The sequence below is a fragment of the Panthera tigris genome, chromosome B1 (assembly GCF_018350195.1).
Source record: "Panthera tigris isolate Pti1 chromosome B1, P.tigris_Pti1_mat1.1, whole genome shotgun sequence".
NCBI lineage: Eukaryota > Metazoa > Chordata > Mammalia > Carnivora > Felidae > Panthera > Panthera tigris.
In genome coordinates this window covers 52,645,111-52,666,140 of record NC_056663.1, presented here as the reverse complement: position 1 = coordinate 52,666,140, position 21,030 = coordinate 52,645,111, and the positions used below count along the sequence as shown (strand labels likewise).

The 21,030-nt window shown below is 46.3% G+C and overlaps 1 protein-coding gene across 1 annotated transcript in view; it reads right to left on the bottom strand.

Annotated features, from left to right (window-relative positions):
- GATA4 (GATA binding protein 4) overlaps positions 1-15,646 on the bottom strand; it is a 79,952-nt gene extending 64,306 nt beyond the window's left edge. Inside the window, exon 1 of the mRNA XM_042983583.1 lies at positions 15,536-15,646. The gene's annotated coding sequence lies outside the window, so the exon portion shown is untranslated. The remainder of the gene's footprint in view (positions 1-15,535) is intronic.
- Between the last annotated feature and the right edge of the window lie 5,384 nt (positions 15,647-21,030).

Below are 21,030 nucleotides of genomic sequence, written 5' to 3'. Positions count from 1 at the left end.
GCCCCCCCCCCCGCTCCCGCCCCCCGCGCGGGTGCCCTTGCGCCTCCGCCCGCGCAGCCCGCGCCGGGCCCGCGTGATGGATGGCCGCGGAGCCGGCGGCCTGTCAGGCCTTATTGATGAGGTGCGCGCTGACGGCCGCCGCGTAACCCGAGGCGGCAGGAGGCGAGCGCGGCGCGGCCGCCGGCCGCAGACTCGGCGGCGCTCGGGGTCAGCCCCCGGCCGGCCGCGCCCGCCCCTCCGGCGCGCCCCGGCCCGGCTCCGCAGAGGGGGCGGCGGGTGCGGAAGCGTCTCCGGGGCCTGGCGCCCGAAGCGCGGGGCCCGCTTCCTCCCCGCGGCCGCCGCGCTTCCCGCCCCCCGCACCCCTGCCCTCGGGGCCACGGCCGCACACCTCCCCTGGGGGCCCCTCCTCTCTCCCGCTCGGCCGCTGCCGGGACCTCCGCTCTTACCCGGGCGAGGCCGGCGCGGGCGTCCGGGGCCGCGGTGTCCGCCGGCGCTGCTCGGGGAGAGGAGCGACTTTCCCGAGCGAAGGGGCCGCGCCCTGCGAGTCGGGACTCGGCCGCCGCCGCCAGTCTCACGTGCAGCACAGTTTAGAAGGAGTTTCACGGCAGCCACGCGGGGCGTGAGAAAAGCCGGGACACCGGCGACTATTCCATTCGTGTTCTTTAGAAACGTATACAGTGATCGATAAGAAGATAAGTAGATAAAGAAAAGTACACCTACGGGTAAAGTTGGTGATGCCCCACGTGGCATTTCCCCCATTTTTGTACGCTTACTTTCTGATTGAGCAAGTATTCGTTTCCAACAGCAAAGGCATTTTACTTGCTCCTTTGGGATACACTGGAGCTGAGTTCATTCTCGCGCTCCCCTCCTAATTCCTCCCAGTTCCTCCTTCTCCCACCTTGCTTTGCCTCTTTTTCTTCTCGGAACGAGAAGAAGGCCTGCCCGGCCAATGTGGGAGCGCCTGACGGGCTGCAGAACCCGGGCAGGGTGCCTTAGCTCCTCTGCCTTTCTAGCGAAAGCCCCCAAGGCCACCTTCTCTGTTGGTGACACTAACGTGAGAACCGAGAACGTAACCTGCAAAGCGCTTTACTTCATAAGGATGAAAGGAGTAAGGCAATACCGGAGACAACTTAACTCCTAGCGTTAAGGGGGTACACGCTGTTGTTTTCCCCACTTGGAGCACGGGCTAGCCCTGACAGGTAAAGGGCCCTACTTCTGCGTTCGATGAGACTTAAGAACCAAAAAACAAGGCAGTCTTTTCTCGGGGGCCCAGTAGAGAGAGTGGATGTTGGTGTGGCTCAAGACACTCATTGGAGAGTGCAACTTAGGCCAGGAAGGGCAGGATCTGGGCAGCCAATGGTGGAAGCTCATTGATCTGGGAGTCAGAAGTCTTGGGTTCTAATCCCGGACACTTCCACCCAGCGAGTGGCAGGACCGCAGGCAAATCACTTAACTTGTCTAAACTTTAATTTCCTGTCTGTCAGATGAAGAGAATGGACACCTTCTTACGTCAACGTTTGTAACCTAGGGGGGTCCCCAAGTGGATAGCACCAAATCGTGCCATTCTGTGCCCCCCAAAGATCCGATACCAAGAGGTTCATTCCTGGTCCTGCACAGTGGAAGGGCGGGAATGCCAGGCCTCTAAGTCTGAACCTAATCTTAGCCGCAGATAATGAGCGTGTTCAGCAAGGAACCCAAAATATGAGGCCCGACTGAGTGTGTATGATAAAAGACTTGGACTGCAGATGAAAACTTCAATCCATTTACTAGGCAAACATTTATTGAGGAACAGCTAACACTGGGCACTTACTATATGCCAGGCATGCTGCCAAGTATGTTGCATGGATAGATTAGCTCATTTAGCCACACAATCACTCTGTTTCCATTTTACAGATGAAGAAACTGAGGCACAAAGCTATTAAGTAACTCACCCAGCTTGATAGGTGACAGCCGAGATTTATAGGCAAGTAGTTTGCTTTCACAATCCAAACACTACCCCTATGAACAAGGCATTGGTACCAGGAGGGATATAAAAGGGGAAAAGCAAGGACTTACTTCTTATGTATACTCCTTTAATTTTTTAAAAATGTATTTTAACCCCCCATTCCCAGAATCAATCCCTTTTCTCCCTCTGGTTTCACAGCCTTTTAACACATTGTATTTCAGTGTAATATCTCCACGTGCCTGCCTGTCTCTGCATCCCTCTCTCCCAAACTTCACTCTTCTTGAGGGCAGAAAGCCTATATTTGGTGCCTTTGTATTTTCCATAGTTTCTAGCATGTAGTTGATGTTTTAAGAAGTTTGTTGAATTAAATTCAGAAAATTGGAGTTTCAACTTGTCCTTATACAGTGTAAAATCCCTGTCCTTTATGACTGAAGATGTACTATCAGGGATGTGGCTGAAACACATGCGCCGTGGTCCCATCCCCTGAGTGCGAACAGAAAAACGCACATACAGGAGATGCCATGTGATGCCTCACTAGCGTCTTAGCTCTAGTGCACCTGTTGGTGGCGTAATTAAGGCTCCATGTATGTACCTTTGGCTCAGTTATTGGTCACAGGATGGCCTCTCTCTGACTGATATCGATGTAGTGTGCTGGAGTTGCAAGGCATCACAGAGATTCTGGTCCAAGGACCCTGAAAGGTCTACATACATACTCAGAGTCGCACAGCTATTTCATGGCAAAGCTGGCAGCAGGGGATCTGGGACCCTGGTCATACCCTGTTCTTCTATTTCAACATGCTGCTATAGGAACTGCTATCTCCCCTCTATAAATCTGAACCCCAAGGCCAAGCTTTCCTCACCCTGATACAATCACCAGGGTGAGAAGATTAGCGATAAGGCAGCACTGAGCTCTGGGGTAGTCTGGGAACCTGGTTAGCACTGCTCAGCCTGCCCTTTGTAGGAAGGTGGAAACAGTCACCCTGGCTCAGCCCCAGTGGGGGGCTGGTGGGGGTATGAGGATGTGACACAGGGTCTCAAGGAATCATAGACATTCAAAACTCTAGTCACTCCATGCCCCTCTTAAACCAAGGACAAACCAAGCCAAAAGGGGCACTCGCTATATATTATATTTCTAGACTGAATATCTTCCACATATCCTGTGGACTCATAAATATTCCAGCCTTCCAAATAAAGAAAATAAGACAGAAAAGTTGGAGGGCACATAATGGGCGGAGTTCTGGACTTTATCGTTGTTCCAATTCTCATCATTTCATAGGGTGATCCCGTGTTCCAGTTTATGCCTGCTGTCCTGGGTAATTATTAGCAGCGCACACAATCAGTTTCACACGAATTAAATGGTCACTCTTTGTCACTTGAACTCTCTGAGCCTTGGTTCCCCATCTACAAAATAAAGGGTTTTGAGCATATATATTTCAAGTTTTCTTTTCAATGTTTTGAAAATGCTTCAATTTTTTGAATGTGGGGCTGAAAGAGAAGCTTCACGGCTTCTTTTGTCTGGGCAGCTGAGAGCAAAGTCACTAATGGATTGGTGATTGCTCTGTTATTGACATTGAACTTTGGGCTTCAGGTTCACCATTGACAAACTGGGATTGATTAAAAATAATAAAATAAGCCAGCCCTTCTGAATAATATGTGGGAATTAATTAGCACTCACCTCCCAAATAAGCAGATCACATTAATATTACTCATTAGAACTGTATTACAAATATTACAACTGCTGTTCAACCTATCAGTTCTCCTTTCTCTTCTCCACCAGTTTGTTTGTATTTAATACCTAGCTAAATGGAAGAGACAGGATTTGTTTTATGTGGTTCTCAATTGGGGCCATTAATTCACCGTCTCTTTTTATCCTCCCCCCCCCCCATCCCATAGTGTTTCCCAACACCATTCTCATGATAAAGAAATGCTGTTGGGGAGAAGGTTGTGGCAAGGCCACCTCCTCAGTGTGGTCCTTGTTGTGGCTACCCCAACAGTCAGGCAGTCTCCTCTTTCCTCCTATTTCCACATAAACATTCCCTTTATACCGGCTGACTCTGAAATTCAAGTGTGTGTGTGTGTGTGTGCACGTTATTTTGTCACTTTGTTAAACTTAAAAAAATCCCTGATGTCTGCAATAGTATTTAGGAATTCTCCAGATCCCCCACAATGCCCGGCACATAGTAGGTGCTCAACACACACTCAAAAGAATGAATTAGTGACAACGAATAAATCTAGAAACTGAATCTGGAGTTCTGTATAAGAAATTTCCTATTTTTGAAATGCAATAATTTGCCCAAATTTCTTTCTCTTTTCACACTTCAGGAAACCTCAGTCACAGCCACATTGTAAAAGTTTGGCTTTGTAAACCACTTTATTTTCACTGTTTTGATCTCATATGTGGGGGGGCTCTTAAAGTGCTATTTGCTTCACTTTATAGCTTGCACCTTGGAGAGGCTGGTTGATAAATGAGAGATGAATAATTCCTTATTGCTACTTATCTGCTAAATCTATAAACTAGTGTCAGCATTTACTCAGTTGGGTTTAAAGCTATGTCTGGTATACTTATTAACTTGCTTAAAATAAGCCATAAAAATGGGCTTGGTAGGCAGTTTTTTAAACTAATTTTTAAAAATCACATTGGTCATTTTCCACTAACTCATGAGATGACCTTTGGCAAATCACTTAACCTCCTTGGGCCTCACCTGCAGAAGGAAGATGGTGGGGGGGGGGGGGTGCTAGATCAGCTCTAAGAGCTTTGCTGGTCTTAGAGCCCTTGATTCTATGATTTTCAAAAGAGGAAATTAAGGGATCCTGATAATACCTATTAGAGCAATTACAAATCAGTTCGTATAGACTATCTCATGAATCCTTGGCATATCCCTGGTGGGCGGGGAAGGCAGCACTTGGTAGTTAGAGCAGGGCATTCTGAGTTGTATTCTGTTACTTATTAGTGGTGTGACCTTTGGCAATGCAACACTTCTGAGTCTCAGTTTCCTCATCTATAAAACGGGCACAATACTCCAGTAATACACTGATTACTCCAAAGAGCAATAAAATGTGAAGATCAAATGTGACATACATGTGAAAGCACTTTGATAAATGTTATTCATTGGCCCCAATTTAGAGATGAGAGGACCATTCAAGGTACCGTTTAGTTAATCAGTTTGTAGCAGAGCCAAGGGAAGGATTGTTTGACCTCTCTTGTTCTATTTGGATTACATATTGAAATTTATTTAAAAATTATATAAATAGATTATATAATCTTTATACAAAGATTATATAAAGATTGAGTGTTCAAAAGAAACCTGTGCCTGATGAGAAATTTCTGGGAATGCTAAATGACATATTGATAAGAAAATCAGTTAATATCTTACTGGCCCACAAACCTAGGAACTCCCAGCTAATAGAAAATAAAGCATTTTCCGAAGCCTTTGAAAATATGCACCCTTTCCAGCTCTGGTTCTCCTTGCGTCTCAGACCCCTTGCTTTGGGGTTCACCCTGGCCATGTGAAAAGTACTTACCGTCTGCCCAAGGCTTTGGGTTTAATTCCCTAGAGAGATGTGTGCAGAGAAAGCAGTTGTTGCTGAGAATTTTTGTTGTAAAGAAGTCAGCAAAAGTGTCTGGAACACAGCCCTGTGAGAATTATTCTTCAAGACAGCACTCCCACCATGTCTGTACAGTGCAGGGGGCTAGCAAATGTGGCCTGACGATAAATATGTTGCTTGACTGGGTCCTGCTTACCTTGTAGTGGAGAAGGTCAGAGATGAACAGTCAACAAAACTGTAATTCTACAAAAACTAAAATTCTGTGGTTCTACCAAAATTCTATTCATATTTCCTACTGCCAAACAGTCAACCAACCAACCAACCAACCAAATAGACAAAGGCTGACCTCAAAGTTAAAAAAAAAAAAAGTATAGAGCACAGAGAAAGAGAATAAGAGTGGTATTGTAAGTCTATACTTCCTACGGTACTCAGACTACAAGTTTTCATTTGCTAAATGTTTATTTGCTAATTAACAATGATGAAACTGATCTTTAGTTTGATGTTACTTTTACCTTCTCATGACCAAATGTGTTACATTAAGTTAAAAATTTCAGTGCAAAGGTTTTTGAAGCTTCCTTAAGTTTTAACGTTTTTTTTTTTTAAGATTTTATCTTGGGGTGCCTGGGTGGCTCAGTCGGTTAAGCAGCCGACTTCAGCTCAGGTCATGATTTCGCCATCCGTGAATTCGAGCCCCGCGTCGGGCTCTGTGCTGACAGCTCAGAGCCTGGAGCCTGTTTCAGATTCTGTGTCTCCCTCTCTCTGACCCTCCCCCGTTCATGCTCTGTCTCTCTCTGTCTCAAAAATAAATAAACATTAAAAAAATTTTTAACGATTTTATCTTTAAGTAATCTCTGTATCCAATGTGGGGCTCGAACTTACAACTTGGAGTTCAAGCATCACATGCTCCAGCCACAGAGCCAGCCAGGCTCCTCAAGCCTCCTTAATTTTATGGTGGGATTTTGTTTCTTTTTGTTACCATTCTCTCCCTCACCCCATCTCACACCTGCTTATAAAGGGGGAGGAAGCAACCTTCATCTTTATAAACTGCTACTTATTTATGTACAAATTAAAATGATTTCAGTTTCAATAATGGCACCTGACATTCATTAATACTTGTCTTGTAATTCATTTGATCTTCAGTCCCATTCTTAGTGATTAACTTTCTTGCTTTCACAAAGGTCTTTTCTTTTGAACACCCTCTCCAACTTTTGGGCCACCACTAAATGTCTGTCTTCCCTCCCCTGTCCAAGCTCTCCTCCTCTTCTCCCTAGTCTGAATAATCAGCTTTTATTTGCAGCTGGACCAGCACCTGGCCTTACATTCCAGCACATCCTTCTGTCAGCAAAGGGAGTTTTGAGAAGAGGAAAAGTTACAAGAACTTAGACTTGTTTTCAATTTCAGAAACACTCAAGGTTACAAGTGAAATTCTGAGACAACTGTGAAAACATTTTCGAAAGGGACATGAGGGGACCTCTTTGTGGAAAACTCACTCCCACCAATTGTAAATGTATTTAGCCAGGAATCAAGAGTCCAGGGCTATTCTTGGAGTTTTAGGAAGTCTAAAGCTGAATTCTCTAAAATGGATAAGCTTTTATCAGAAGCACAATAGTCATGAAATCTTAGGAAGAAACAGATCTTGGATCTGGTCAATCTTCCCCACCCCTCTCAAAACATCTCATTTTCTAATTTCAAAGAGACAGGAACTCCTTGTAGTTCATTTGGAAAATACAGGAAAGTATATCAAGAAAAAGAAAATCTGTCCTAATCACACCGCCCAGAAAGAACCCCTGAGAACATTAGTGTTCTCCCTTCCCCGAACTCTCTCCAACAGTTTCACACTGAATAGAGTGCTTTTGCAATTTACTTTTTATTTTTTAAAAATATGAGACATTTCTAGGTCATTAAATATTTCAAGGAAACAATATGATGGCTACATACATTGCACTGTTTATGTACATAAATTCTTACTGTTCAGAGTTCATGTTATTTTCTACTTTTCACTGTTATAAATAGAAGTTTGATGTGTCCTTGTCAAATTGACATAAATTTTGGTAAGTAAAGCACCTTGTAAACCTCTGACTATTTCCTTGGGGTAAATTTCTATTACTGGAAAAAGTGAGTCAAAGAATATGAACACTAGGGTTTTGCATCCATACTGCAACGTTGCTTTCTAGAATTTTTGCATCCAAAATTCCTACTACCACCAGCAGCACTCAATTTTGGGTAAGATAACTTAAAAATAGATCTGACAAAGTGTCAGGTAAATTTCCATCCCTTATTAGGGAAATTTAATTTCTGGAGCCACAGGTAAGAAACAAAACAAAATGCCAAATGAAACCAAGGGGAACATTGATGCCAAACTGAATGAATCACACTTTGGAGATTATTTCAGGGACTGGTGAGAGGTCCTGTCTGTCCTCTAAAGTTTGTAACCACTTCAAAATATAAGAAACTGAAGCACAAAAATGTTAAGAAAGTTTCCCAAAATAACATAGCCAGTAAGTAGTACAGATGGGATTCAAATCATATTATTATCACATTGGAGTCCAAACTCTTACCACTGACCAAATTTGAATGTAGTATCTCAGCAAATCTAAAGTCTCCAGAATGTTCTTTGTCATGAGTTCCACTGCCCAGAAGTTGCCTTTTGTAGCTTTTAAGGTTTTAACCAGTAAATGAGAATAATCTCAGATTATCTATGAAGGGAAGATTTATCTGTGAAGAAGGTGACACTCAACTATTAAGAAGCACATTCATACATCTTATTTCTAGGATATGCCAGAAATAGAAGAGAAATAACTTGCCTGAGGTCATCCAGTTTGTGGGGAGTTGCATTGGGACTAGAATCCAAGCTCTTGTGATTCTTTGGCTACTGCCTGTAGTGTTTCCTCTGCCAGCAAATATCCTCTGTGGGCAAATGAGGATTGACTAAGACCCATAGAGCCTTAAAGTTTCACGGGGGTTCCTGTCCAGCACCCGGGATCTCCCTTTCCAAGAGAAGTCTGAAGGGGAAGTGACACAGCTGGGTTGGTGGGGATATTGTGGGTCACAGCAGCATAAGGGACTTAGCACCCTGAGCTTAGGTATGGGCAAGCAGAGGTGGTCTTCTCCCAGGGAAAGACCTGCCAGTCCTATGAGCCACACTCAAGTGGAAAGCTTAGGCAGGAGCGATTGTCACTGCACCAGTAGAGGGTAGAGACTGTTGCTGGCCTTCTGGGGAGGGGATTCCTGCACTGAATGGAAGGCTGAACCAGATAACCTCTGGGCCCTTCTAGCTCCCGACGTCTCTGATTTGTATGTGTTGGAGTAAAGAAGTGAGCAGTCACGGGACTGGAATAGTTGATTTAGGGTCCCACCCCGGTCACCAGTGAAGTTCTCATCTTGGGCAAATAATTTAACCTGTCAGTACAAGGCACAATGCCCGGTGCAGAGAAAAGCTTTGTAAATGTTTGCTGAATGAATGACCGAAAGAATGGTGGATGGATTTAAGCCTCCCAAGTCCCAAGGAATATTGGTGATTATTGGATTCTTACAGTGCCCTTTGACTGGTGTAGAGTTTGAATGAGATAATGTAAAAATATTCTGAACTTCTTAAAAGGAAATGTGATCTGCCAAACCCAAAGGGATTCTAGTTCGTCCTTACACTGACAATGGGTAGAGTTATAATTTACCAGCATCAGTAATCGTATTATTCAGTGGTCAGTTTTGAGTCCACACAAAACTCTCTATTTCATTAATCCCTCCTGTCGCCGATGGGTTAGCTCAAAGCCTCCCAGAACCGGGTGGGGCAGCCAGACCGCATCCCTCCCTCCACCCCCGCCCCGGATAAATGCTGAGGTCTAATGGATTGTTCATGCTGCTGTCCAGATTAGATAGCAAGCCCCTCCGTTATCGTGGCTGGAGCAAACCCGGGCGGCCACTCTGGTGAGAGCTTTCTAAGGCAGCCCCGAGAAGCCTGGGGAATCTAGAAGGCAAGGGAGAGCAGAGAGCTGCTAACAAATCCTGGGGCCCCAAGCCTGTTTCCACATAGCGCCTCTTCTCAGAACTTGCTCTGGACCCTAAATTCTTCACTCCCTCCCCCTATAGCATTTAAGTAACTACTGAAGTGGCCGATAGTTACTATTTGCTGAATTCTAGGGAGCAGTTCTAAGACAGTAACTCATAGATTCTTCTTGTCAACTTCTGAGAAGCTGGAAACACTTTGACGATAACACCCTCCCTCCCCTTAATACCAGAGAGATGCTTTTGCACAGCGACTGCTGCATGAGACCAGGAAGGCTGTACCTTTCCTAATTTTTGTTGTCCTTGCATCATTGCAGAGGAAACATAGCTGACTTTCTCACCTCCCTTCCTAATTCTCCATGGTCAAGTTTTTACCTGTTAATGATCCTGTTTGTTAAGGAAAAGTTTCTTTAGAGTTTTCTTTAAGTTCCTTAAATAAACCTTAAGGATTTTTTCCCCTACAAGTGATTTTTTTTTTGTCTCCAGTCATTATCTAAAACCAAAAAAGGATCTACTATTTATCAACATTATTATAAAAAAGTAAGAATTTCATGTATGCTCTAACAACAAATTCTACATAAAACAATGATAAATGCTCAAAATCATTATTTATCTACAAGGAGAGGCTAATTGTTCTATCATTATTATGATAGAAGTACTGTGATATAACAGAAAGCAAATAAAGTCTTAGCTGGTGAACAAGGAAAAGTTATCTATTTATACCATATCAATTTCCTGTTAAATCTTGCAGTTAGTGAAAAGCCATAATAAATGGTGTGGCAGGACAAATCATCTGGCTCAGTAGGAAATGTTTCTACAACATTAAAAAAAAAAAAAAACAACAAAAAACCCTGCATCATGTTTTGTAGTGAATCAATCTTGGTAGAGTTCCACTTAGCCACTGGAAAATGACTTTATAGTATGCTATTTATTTAGAGGTGGAAATTCAAGAAATTTCGTAAGGACAAACGGCACAGCTACTGTGTAGATTAATATCCAGACATTAAAATAATTCGCCAACAGAAGGCTTCTGATTCACCCAAGGAGACATCTTTATCCAGTAAGTTCTGCATGCAAGTGGTACACCCAAATTAATAAAAACGAATTTTTCACGAGGGGGAAGGGTCTATGGTTGGGATGAGAAAAGATCAAGCCAGACACAGGGAAATTTTAAATGTGGGACGTGTGTCTGGAAGCATCCTGCGGTTACTAAGATCAGCCTGGTCTGCAGCCGCCAAGGACCGGGCAAATAGAAAGACACGCAGTTAAAAAAGAAGAGCACGTTTTATAGATAAAGAACAAAGTAAGGGGGAAAGATTTTGATTAAGCAAGAAAAGGAAACTCAGGAATTGAATTAGAGGGAGGGGAACGAGAATCAGAGAGGGAGGTGGGGATGGGTGGGGATGAACGAAGGAAAGGAGAAAACAGGCAAAGCTAAGACAATACTAAACGAATAAAGAAAATCCCTAAGACCGGTGGGTAGGGTGGATGAGGGAGAAACGACACATCACGGCATCTAAGAAAAAGCAGCAGCCATTCCAAACTCCGCCCTGCCAAACACCGACCCGGTAAAAGCCGCGCCCGGCGCCTGGACACCGGCCCCCTGGGGCGGGCATCTGTGCGCAGGATTGCCACTACTGACCCTGGGTTTAGCGAAATGTGATTTGGGAAAGGTCTGCCAGGAGTCTTTTCTAGGCTCAGAAAGAGGGGCGCTGAGGAACTGTCGAGTTTGCGGCCAAGAAATGATAAAAAGGCAGTGCCCTTCCCCAGAACTTCAGCTTGCCCAGGCCTGGGAATCCGGTGGCCTCTCCACAAGTCCCAGGTCCCGAAGCTTCGAGAAATCTCTGCTTCCGGCCTCCGCGCCGGCAGGAACTGTGCATGAAATATTAAGGCTCTTTGAACGCGGCTGAGGGAGACTCTGAACTCTGCGTCCGTAGCCACCAAGCCCGCGAGCCAGATCCGGGTGCCATCCAAGTCCCTTAGGAACCCTCCAAACCCGGCCAAGGAAAGGATTGAACCAGTGCTTTGCGGACTGGAGTCGGGTTCGCTGCGCCCTCGACTAGGATGGGAAGGAGGTGTCTATCTGCAGGGGGATGTTGAAATGCGGAACAGCCTAACTGGGGGTGGGTGTGTGCATGTAAAAATACACGTTTTGATGAAACTTCTACTGTAATTCTTGGACTGTTTAGGGACCTTACGTGGGAGTTAGAGACTGGAACGACAGCGGAAGGACGCGGCTTCGCTCCCCTAGTCGCTGCCCAGACCGTGAGGGCAGCGGCGTTGGGGCGAGCGGGTCCAGGGTCGCGCCAGCCCCTGCCCTTGGAACGGCGCGCGCAGGCGGATCTCCTCGGCTCCCGGGTCCATCTGTGCGTTGAGCATTCCCGGGGTCTGAGCTCCCCAAGCTCAGATCTGGGAGAGGGCGATCCGGGACGCGTTCTGAGCAGCACCAGGCCCCGGCACGAGGTCACACGACTGACCGCGACCTGGACTCTGCTGTCTGCGGCCTGGGCTTTCTCGCCCATTACCCCCGCTCGGGAGGCTGGGGGCCGCCGGAGCGACACCCGTGTGAGGTTATCTGGCCTATGTGGCGCCCTAATGGTTGAATGCGTCCAAACCAACCTAACCTCAGCCTCGCCAGGAATAGAAACGATAAGAGGAGGTTCCGCTGCAAAGTGGCCAAGAACTCAAGCGGTCTAGTTGTTTCTTTGCAAAGATCCGCTGGTCTAGAAGGTGTGGTCGCGCGCTCGGGGTTTCCTCCCGGCCTCCTGTTGCTGCAGGAGCCGTCTCCACCACCACCGATTCGTTTTCCCACCTGGCCACTCGGACTGTGCACGAGCGGCTCTCCCAGAGGGACCAGGGACTCGGGACGTTAACCCACCCTACGGGAGAGCAGTGTCCCTTCGGGTTTCCATTGCCCGGGTTTCCGCGAGGGCTGCGTGCTTCTCACAGGGCTTGCTCCCGGGAAGATCGCTCCTGATGAGGAGTTGTTTGGCAAAGGGTTCGAGCCCCTTTGCGGTGCACCCAGGCGATGTAACTTTGGGCAGAGTAACTGCTCCCAACCTTTCTTCCCGTCATGTAAGGTGTGGGAGAAACAACACCTCGATGTGAAGTGAATTTGTAAACTTTTAAGCTCCACCCAAAAGGGATTAATATTGATCACTAATTAATACGGTCTTCTTCCTCCCCCCCCCCCCCCACCCCCTTTAGGGGCATTTCTTTGCCTCTTTGAGGGGTCCCTGAGGCTTTATTGAGTGTTCCCATTATTTGGGAATCTCCATCGCCCCTTCCTCCCTTAAATTACTTTTCGTTTCCTTCACCAAACTCTCCACGGGGTTAGGACTGTTCGCCCCAGACTCGTCCCACTAAGGCCTCCCCGGGGACACTTTTAAGGTCGTCGCTATTCTCGTTGGGCCGCGCCACGGGGACCCCACCCAGTCCGCCTGGCCGGCTCCCTTTCCCCGGCTGCGCGCCCGCACTGAGACCCAGGGTTCCGGCCCCGCGCGCTCGTCACTGGCGCCCAGATTTGGAACTCAGCCGTCCTCGGTTCCTTTTCATTTTTCCGGCAACCTTAAGCCTGCTCCCTTTTCTCTCCTGTCCCTTCCTACCCTCCGCCAGAGCCTGACGCCACTTGGTTTATTGACCTTAGATCTGCTACGCGGCTTTATCAGGCCCCGCGGAGCGTCCCGCGGGGCACGTTTCCCCCCCCTCGCCCCCCAGTGGCGCGGTGGGAGCCCTTTTTAAGCTTCTCTAGAAACCTCTCATTCGGGCCCCATCCCGACTCCGCTCCCAGAACCTACAGAAACATCGCCCCAATTCCCGTGATCATGGAGAGAACCGAGGCAGGGCCTTCAGGGCCACGAATATTTGCCTGTGTCGCCCCTTTATCTAGATAAGGTAGGTGAAAGTGCCCGCCTCCCCCCTCGCAATTATTCGGATAATTGTCTCGAATCTCCACTTGGTGCTGTGTTTAGACAGTTGGAGATTGATCGTTTGAATTTATTCAGTGTCTGCGCTGCCCCAGCCCTCAACGCCGTCTTCTCTACTGTCCCCAGCCTTAACACATCTCTGGACTTACACATGCAAACTGTAACTTTACGTCCTATAAATCACTTGGCAAATATAACTAGGCATTAGAAAGTCATTTGAAATGGATATTTTATTGGGCTTGAGAAATAGAGCAGGGATAAAGAGCAACTTATTCCCATTTCCTCAATACCAACCTCACAAAACTGTCTAAACGTCCCACCCCCGCCCCTTGAACTCGTCAATGAAAAATCACTTTCACAAATTCTTTAGAAGAAAGAGGAAATGTCTACATCACTAAAAATGAACTCCAATGTATTCTGTAAAAAAAAAAAAAAAAAAACAACTTCATAAATTGGGACTTTCAAATATCTTTTTACTCTAGGCCCATTTATCCAAATAAGACTAACAGAGACAAAACACTTAATCACTACTACTAATAAAAGAGACAAGCCAGTTTTGTGATGATAGGTTGTGGGATTCTAGCAGACTTTCACAGTCATGCTTCCCCTCATTTCAGATATTGGCACTTCCTTAATCCTGCCCAGCTAAAAGCCTTCCAGTTTCCCTCCATCTTGGTGAATCCGCAGGAGAGTGAGTGTGTGGGGACTCGGGGAAATGAGGAGGGCCAAGGCAAGCTGGAGCTGGGCAGGGGGAAAATAAAGTTTGAGACAGCTTTTGAATTTATCCTTGAGGAAGCCAGCAAGGCTTTGGGAGAGGGAAGCATACACCAAGGAACAATTTTCCATTCTCTGTTTTGCAGAACTGATATTTGTAGTAAGTGCACAGACACCAAGAGACTGCACTAAATCCTACCCGATTCCAAAAAAGGGCTCACCCAGTCCTCCCTAAGGCTGCAAGGTTAAAATATGCCCTTGTCTGTTTTCAACCTTTGGGCAAGGGGAGGAACTCAGACAAACCGGCTGCCTTCAAACTCTCCCAGAGCCTTAGCTGTTAAGTAACGCTTCACTCTGGACTCAGGATCTTCTCACTTTCCACCTGTGTTTTCTCAAAGCTGCCCCTCTTTCTTCACCTGTGTCTCTCCTTTTGGACTCGGCTCTTTTCTCAGCTACAAATAAGATTCAAAGCTCATTTGCCCAAACTCAGGATTTATAGAAAGGGGAGGTCATTTTATCTTGTATGCAAAAGCATATGCAACCAAGCTCTTCAAAGCACACAGTGGGCTTGGGGAAGAAAACCACAATCATTACAGTGCACCTGCAAAACCCACCTCCACTCCTCCTTCCCATCACATGTCTGGCTCCAGAATAAATGAAAAATTAAACCCTACACCTAGCCTGGCTGACCCTTGGCCTGTAAATAGGCAAAGAAAAGTGTCAGATCCCGAGGGCCCTGAGGCCTATTCGCTAATTCACTAATGAAGCCATAGGAAACACGGCTGAGACTTTCTGGCCTGAGAGCCTACCCGGCTGGTCTGACAGGGGTCAGGAAGGGTTTTCCTGAGCTTTCTCAAGGGGTTCTCAGACTGAGCATCAGCAGCGTGGACCCAGGGGAAAGGCATGGATCTGTGTTGGAGCGAGCAAAGACAAGCGGGCCCAGGGGCACCTGGTCAGATCCGTTGGCATTTTTGTGTGGTATGTATTTATTTACTTTTTACTGAGAGACTGACCATCCCCACCAATTTCTGATTGTTGGAGTAGGAGGCTGAACCCGGAAATAGAGACACTACACGCTACCAAGTTGGGAGAAAGGGAAACAGAGAGAAAATGTAGCACAGGGAAGAAGTGGGAAAGGAAGCCTTGTATCTGCGGTTTGGTCTGTCAAGAATCTCATCCTTTCTTCCTGTCCTCAAAGGTCTGAGAGCCTCTTGCCCATCCTCACTGGCAGGTCTTCTCCCTGCCCCTATCCCCGCACCTCCCCTCTGCCCACAGCCTGAGAGAGCTCACTCGGCCTTCTCTTCCTTCCGCCCTGCTGCTCCTGGCCTTCCTGGCCTCCCAGCTCCCTGCCTCTCTCTCTTCCCGGGTGGAGGGTCCCCAGGAAGGCCAGGAAAGGACTCACCCTCGGTGGGAGCGGTGTCCCTGCAGCTCCTTGAGGCTGGTGTGAGGCAGTCTCTCAGGAACGGTTGGTCTCCGTCCCTCCCTCAGTCTCAGGGATTCCAGGCTGTTCTCAGCGGGGTGGGAGGGAGGCGTTGTGAGCCGAGTCTCCCAGCTCCCTCAGAGCTCCCAGCTTTCCCCTCAGAATTAGATAACAGGAAAAATAGATAAGAGAAGTGGTTCATTAATTCAGCAAGCCTTTTTTTTTTTTTTCGGTATGTGTACAAGTGGAAGGAAACCCTGTTAGGGAATGAAGCCCTAGTTGGACGTTTTTTTAATAAGTCAGTGTTCACAAGGTTCCAGAGATGCTTCCGGAAGGTCACTCAGAAGGACTGAGACCTACAGGAAACAAACTTAAGGAGTCACCATTTGTGGGGGAAAAATGCTGACTTCACAGCATGCGACTTCTTCACCCCAAGTCTCTCTCAGAGGCTAGTCCAGCCTTTGGTGGTGCTTGCCTAGGTGACATCGTCCTCTGAGGGCAGAAATAACAATAACAGCAGCACTGCTCTTCCAGTAGGCAATAAAAAATAACACTTGTTCATGTAGTATTTCCTGGGCTCCTCACAACAGGAGCAGCAGGCAGCTTCTAAAACAGTATGAGATCCTTGAGCTTGGAGAGGTTAGAAATGTGCCGGTGGCCCAGTCACACAGCCTGGAAAAGGATAGAGCCCATGTTGGATTCTAGATGAATTGCTCTCTAATGTAGCAGTAAAGAAATCAGTGAATTCTTAGGATTGGAAGATACCTCAGAATTCCAATCTCTTACCCAAAGCAGGAATCCCCATGAGGTGATTAGCTGTACTCTGTTTGAATACTCCTGCTATGGGGAGCTCATCACTCTACAGGGCATGGAGGTACAGCTCTACTGGCCACCATACTTCCCTGCCCCACAAATGACCCAAGATTGCAGGGCTGTGCCAGGCACACGGGAAGCAACAGGGAGCTGCGGCCGCGGCCTGATTGGAGTCATCAGGCGAACGAGCTGCATGGAATTCTTTCCTCTCAGGCCCGGCCTTATTTAGGGCGAGTCTCCTCTGTGGAATCAGCATCTCCCAGAGGCGGTTCTTAATAATAAGAAGAACAACAATACCTTTATACTTTAACATAGTTCCCGCTTCCCAGACTCCCAGGATCCTTACAACGGTCTCTGCCAAGTGAGGAGAGGACATACAACCTACTACCTTTTTTCCGTATGTAGACCAGGAACCTGAAACAGAAAAGGGAACTGAACTGCCAGAAATCAAAGAGCAAATGTGTAGTGGAAAAGAAATTAGAGAGATGAAGGCCTGGGGAAAAAAGGAAAAACAAGGGGAAAATGAATATTTTTCCCTTCTAAAAATTTTTAGTTACGAATATTTTTATAAGTGATGAATAAGGTGTCTATTACTGTTATCTGCCTCTACACTCTTCCCCCTGCCAAATAGCTTGTAAAAACTATGCCACAGGAAGATTTTAGTGTAAAACTCCCTGTGGTGTCAGATCATTAAAATTCCTAAAGAGTGAGCTGAACAGTATAAGACAAGGACGTAGAAGCTTGGGTCCACCTTCTTTCTCCAGGGGAGCAGCGTGTCCGATATTTCACCAGAGGACTGTCTTGCTCTCAAGTAGCTTCCCTTTATGGACTTTATAAAAAATTATTATGGTCTGGAGGGGTGTTGGGGGGTGTGATGGGCTAAATGGGTGAGGGACATTAAGGAGGGCACTTATTGGGATGAGCACTGTGTGTTATATATAAGTGATGAATCACTAAATTCTATTCCTAAAAAAAAAAAATTATTATGGTAAGGGGCACCTGGGTGGCTCAGTCAGTTAAGCGTTTGACTCTTGATATCAGCTCAGGTCATGATCTCACGGTTCCTGGGATCGAGCCCCGTGTTGGGCTCCGTGCTGACATCGTGGAGCCTGCTTGGGATTCTCTCTCTCTCTCTCTCTCTCTCTCTCTCTCTCTGCCCCTCCCCCACTTGCGCACACATGCTTTCTCTCTCTCAAAATAAATAAACACTAAAAATTATGGTAAACTATGTATAACATAAAATTTACCATCTTATGGCCACTTTTAGGTATACAATTCGGTGTATCCATATTGTGCAACCATCACTACCACCCAGCTCCAGAAATTGTTCATTTTCCCAAACTGAAACTCTGCCCCCTTGAGCCCCAACTCCCATACCTCTTCCCCCAGCCTCTGGCAACCCCCATTCTACTTTCGGTTTCTATGAATTTGACTACTCTAGGTACCTCATTTAAGCGGAAACGTGCAGCACGTGTCCTTTTATGACTGGCTTATTTCACTTAGCGTAATGTCTTCAAGGTTCATCCATGTTGCAGCATGTGTCAGAATATCCTTCCTTTTTTAAGGCTGAATAATATTCTATTGCATAGAGAAACCACTTTGGTGCACCCATTCACCCCCGGATGGACGATTTGGCTCTTGTAAACAATGCTGCTCTGAGCATGGGTGTGTGAATACCTGTGTCTCGTTCCCGCTGTCAGGAAGTGGTATTGCCGGATCATAAAGCAGGCTGTGTTTAATTTTCTGAGGAACCGCCATGCTGTTTTCCGCTCCTTATGGAGTTCTGATCTAAAATTTGGAGAAGAGGCAACTTCCACTTTTCCTTCTTAGGGTTCTATTCAGGGGCAGATTACCCTGCCTGCTCAGAAGCTTGTAAGAGAGAATGATTTTGCAGTAGGAAAGAAGGGAGTCCATGAGGTTCTCTTGGGAGTTACATTGGAGCAGAGACAGCACTCATAGAAATGCTTCCTTATTAAAAGATTAAGGGAGGTAACTTCTGATTAAGGTGCAGAGACAGCAGCACCTGTGTTGGAGTCCCAGCACTGACATCTCCTTGCCTCGGTCTTCTATGTGTGACCGCAAGAATCTGGGAGCCTCACAGCATAATGGTCAGGGCTAGCTAGGGATGCCCAGGGAAGAAATGTGCAAGCTATAGATTGCACATGTTTTCTGTGTTCGGAAATTTGAAAACTTAAAACAATCACGGGGGAGTTAAGGAACCTTTATGTATTTTCATTTCTTCCTACGTTCCAGAATTTTTTGTGAGGTGGAGGGAAGCCCATTTTTGTCCCCTGTGGTTTCAAACTTTCCAGAGGTCTGAAGATATTTTGGGGAACCTGAAACTTCGCCATCCTGAGGCCTAACTTGGGGCTCTATCCGTCAGGTCCAGGCTAGCACCAGCCTTTCCTGGGAGGGATAGGAGCCCTGGGCCCCTCACTGACCAGAATGGTGACGGGTGAGGTGGTGAGACCCCAGGGACCCCAGGTGTGCTTTGGGCCCAGTTAGCAGAGCCTCCTGCCGGCTCCTGCTTAGTGTGCTGGTCCGGAAAAGGGCTGAATGTCATATGTGCTCACATGCTTGTCCTACTTGGTCAGAAGGTAACCCCCAGAGATGAAGATGAGGGTGCTGCTGATAAAAGCAGCCAGAACTCTCTAAAAATCACTCAAAACCCACACCCGGGAGACAGCTAGAGAGAGACTTTCTGAGGAACACTTGGCTTTTGGTGTGTTTTCCCTATTCTTTATTTTTTTAATTTTTTAAAATTTTGATCATTATTTATTTATTTATTTATTCAATATATGAAATTTATTGTCAAATTGGTTTCCATACAACACCCAGTGCTCATCCCAAAAGGTCCCCTCCTCCATGCCCATCACCCACACCCCCCTCCCTCCCACCCCCCATCAACCCTCAGTTCTCAGTTTTTAAGAGTCTCTTATGCTTTGGCTCTCTTCCACTCTAACCTCTTTTTTTTTTTTTCCTTCCCCTCCCCCATGGGTTTCTGTTAAGTTTCTCAGGATCCACATAAGAGTGAAAACATATGGTATCTGTCTTTCTCTGTATGGCTTATTTCACTTAGTATCACACTCTCCAGTTCCATCCACATTGCTACAAAGGGCCATATTTTGTTCTTACTCATTGCCATGTAGTACTCCATTGTGTATATAAACCACAATTTCTTTATCCATTCATCAGTTGATGGACATTTAGGCTCTTTCCATAATTTGGCTATTGTTGAGAGTGCTGCTATAAACATTGGGGTACAAGTGCCCCTGTGCATCAGTACTCCTGTATCCTGTGTGGCTGCACCAATTTGCATCCCCACCAACAGTGCAAGAGGGTTCCCGTTTCTCCACATCCTCTCCAGCATCTATAGTCTCCTGATTTGTTCATTTTGGCCACTCTGACTGGCGTGAGGTGATATCTGAGTGTGGTTTTGATTTGTATTTCCCTGATAAGGAGCGACGTTGAGCATCCTTTCATGTGCCTGTTGGCCATCTGGATGTCTTCTTTAGAGAAGTGTCTATTCGTGTTTTCTGCCCATTTCTTCACTGGGTTATTTGTTTTTCGGGTGTGGAGTTTGGTGAGCTCTTTATAGATTTTGGATACTAGCCCTTTATCTGATATGTCATTTGCAAATATCTTTTCCCATTCCGTTGGTTGCCTTTTAGTTTTGTTGGTTGTTTCCTTTGCTGTGCAGAAGCTTTTTATCTTCATAAGGTCCCAGTAATTCATTTTTGCTTTTAATTCCCTTGCCTTTGGGGATGTGTCGAGTAAGAGATTGCTACGGCTGAGGTCAGAGAGGTCTTTTCCTGCTTTCTCCTCTAGGGTTTTGATGGTTTCCTGTCTCACATTCAGGTCCTTTATTTTGAGTTTATTTTTGTGAATGGTGTGAGAAAGTGGTCTAGTTTCAGCCTTCTGCATGTTGCTGTCCAGTTCTCCCAGCACCATTTGTTAAAGAGACTGTCTTTTTTCCATTGGATGTTCTTTCCTGCTTTGTCAAAGATGAGTTGGCCATACGTTTGTGGGTCTAGTTCTGGGGTTTCTCTTCTATTCCATTGGTCTATGTGTCTGTTTTTGTGCCAATACCATGCTGTCTTGATGATGACAGCTTTGTAGTAGAGGCTAAAGTCTGGGATTGTGATGCCTCCTACTTTGGTCTTCTTCTTCAAAATTACTTTGGCTATTCGGGGCCTTTTGTGGTTCCATATGAATTTTAGGATTGCTACTTATTTATTTTTTTAATATGAAATTTATTGTCAAATTGGTTTCCATACAACACCCAGTGCCCATCCCAACAGGTGCCCTCCTCAATGCCCATCACCCACCCTCTTCTCTCTCCCATCCCCCATCAACCCTCAGTTTGTTCTTAGTTTCTAAGAGTCTCTTATGGTTTGGCTCCCTCCCTCTCTAATTTTTTTTCCCCTTCCCCTCCCCCATGGTCTTCTGTTAAGTTTCTCAGGATCCACATAAGAGTGAAAACATATGGTATCTGTCTTTCTCTGTAGTTCCCTATTCTTTTTTCTTTAATGTTTATTTTTGACAGAGAGAGAGAGAGACAGAGCATGAGTGCGGCAGGGGCAGAGAGAGAAGGAGACGCAGAATCCAAAGCAGGCTCCAGGCTCTGAGCTGTCAGCACAGAGCCCGATGCGGGGCTCCAACTC